A 2,654-nucleotide genomic window follows, 5' to 3' on the forward strand; every position below is an offset into this window, starting at 1 on the left:
CAGCCAGTTGTAATTTCATTGCTAACAATTAAGGTGGTCATAGTTGATATCTTTTTGTCATTTTTCTGTTCTGGTTGTATTATTTTGTATTTATGGCATATTTTATGATTTTTATTTACTTAATGCAAGTGACGTCACAGCCAGTGGCAGCAAATGGGGCCCTTGTTGTTGTTAGGTGTATTTGCCAGTTCAACAGCATTCTCCTTGTTCTGTTTTGGAATCCTGATCATCTAATCCAGAGGCCCAGACCCTGGATGCACCTTCAGGGCTGTGAGCCACTGCCTGAATCCCTTGATGGAAACTCAGAGATCAGAATCAACTGCTTTGTCTTTGAGAATCTAATGCTAGACTGTGCCTAGCCATCTGGTCTGGACCAGCAACGGGGTGTGCGGAGAGGTGCCCGCACACACCGGCCTCGGCTGGTCTTTCTGTCTCTAGCCTGGCCCCCGTTGCAAGTTGTTCTCCAGGACGCAGGCTGTGAGATGGAGCTTTTCATGCAGGGAGGTTGTCGAGAATTGCTCCTGGGAGCAACACTCCTGGAAGTAGAAAGATCAGGATTGGGTAGATGAGAATGTGAGCTGTGATGCGGTCAAAACAGAGGGACGGCCCTTCAGAACTGTCTGAATTTAGGGGGCTGTGGCTTTGTGTCTGTCAGACAGTCCTGGTCCTGGCTGCCCCTAGGAACAGGGCATGAGGTAGGAAGGGCTGACCCATTGGGAGGGGATGTCTGCTTCAGGTGAGCTGAAGCCACCCTTCCCAGGAGAAGGGCTCTGGCGGACCCTCTGTGCCCCAGGCATCTGGTTGACCATCTCTGGCGTGGTGGTGTACAGAGCCCTGAGTCGGTCGCTGTCACAAGTGGGTGGGACACTGAGCAGCAGTGGTTGGAAGAGTGGCCTTGGGGAGTGGAAGCCCAGGTCGCCCTGAGACCTCCAACCTTCCTTCCACTGTTGACACTCTTTGTATGCGCCTGCTGTGTCTGCCCCAAGGTGGCTGATGACAGCCCCGCTGATTCGGCTGCTGAGCTGCTCTGCCTACCTGAGTGTTGGAGTCTCTTTTGTGGTAGGCGTGGTGCCCACACTCTGTGTCACTCCCACAGGTGCGCCGCGGCCCCTTCCTTCGTCCTCCTTGTCTCTGGCCTCCTGCTGTTCTCCTTCAGGTCCCTTCCCGCCAGCCAAGCCTGCTGCTTCTTCCAGTCCCTCTGTGTTCCAGCCTCAGGCCGCGGGGATGGGGGGTGTGGGGCCAGGGGCTCCGTCCTGGGCAGATGCCCCTCTCTGCCACTTGCAGGGGCGTCCTCAGTGGGGCTGTGATGCATGACTCGCCGGCACCCAGCACCGGGGCTGTGCAGGCCTTGCTCTTCCTTGCTGGGCTGGCCTCAGAAATGTCCCGCTTCTCAGTGTGGCCACAGGTGTGAGCCCGGGAGGACGCTGAAGCGACGGTGGGGGTGGCGTGATGTTCAGAGCGCTGGCTTGTGGGCTGGCCGCCCCTGCTGGTCCGGATGGTGCCTCACCCCGAGCACCCCTTCCCTTCCCAGTGGCTTGCTCCCTGCAAGGTGCGGGGATGGGCCCACCGGACCTGTGGCTTGGTGGGCCTGACAGAACCCGCTGTCGTGGCAGCTCTGGCTGCTCAGCCACCTGGCTGGCTACGAGCATGCACACTGTCTCTCCCAGGGCCAGTAGTGCACCAAGAGCCATTCTCAAAAGGTGCAACTGTCTGCTCCAGCCAACAGGGCATTGCTTAAGGCCTGGAAGTCCTGGAGGGACCTGCTGTAAGACACTGCTCCACCACTGTCTTTCTTCACCCTAGATACTGCTAATATCATAGGCCTTCCTGAGTTGTGTGGCCCACGTGGCAGGGCCTCTGAACCCTAGCAGTGGGTTGAGCTGTGAGGTGGTCACAGTAGAGGCTGCAGCCAGTCCCTGAGGTGTGCTGAAGCTCGGGAGGCTCTAGAGAGTGCCGCGGGTCCAGGGAGGGCACTGGGCCCTCGGACCTGTGCATGGACCATCATTGCACGTGGACTGCCCCCAGAAAGGACTTAACCTCATGCAGGGGGAGCTCCCCTGAGAGCGGTCAGCTGCCAACTTCTTCTCTCCCTTCCCTTTCCAATTTTTGATTATTATGTTTTCCTTGCCAGTATTTATAATATTTGTGTTATTCTGTAATCATATTTATTTTCGTGTTAGTCCTATTCTTGCCACCCCTGCTTTTTTTGGAGATGGGGTCTTGCTATGTTGCCCAGTCTGAAATGCAGTGGCTTGATCATGGCTCACTGCAGTCTCAACCTCCTGGGCTCAATGGATTCTCCCACCCCAACCTCTTAAGTAGCTGGGACTACAGGTGTGTGCCACCACACCTGGCTGACTTTTGTATTTTTTTGTAGAGATGGAGTCTCACTATGTTGCCCAGGCTGGTCTTGAACTCCTGGGCTTGAGTGATCCTTTTGCCCTTGGTCTCCTAAAGTGCTGGGATTATAGGTGTGAGCCATCACAATGGGGCTTCTTTTTTGCAATAGTTTTTCCTTTTTTTTTTTTTGAGACAGAGTTTCACTCTGTTGCCAGGCGCTAGGCTGGAGTGCAGTGGCACCATCTTAGCTCACTGCAACCTCTGCCTCCCGGGTTCAAGCAATTCTCCTGCCTCAGCCTCCCAAGTAGCTGGGA

The sequence above is a fragment of the Cebus imitator genome, unplaced genomic scaffold (genome assembly GCF_001604975.1).
Source record: "Cebus imitator isolate Cc_AM_T3 unplaced genomic scaffold, Cebus_imitator-1.0 Scaffold584, whole genome shotgun sequence".
NCBI classification, from domain to species: domain Eukaryota; kingdom Metazoa; phylum Chordata; class Mammalia; order Primates; family Cebidae; genus Cebus; species Cebus imitator.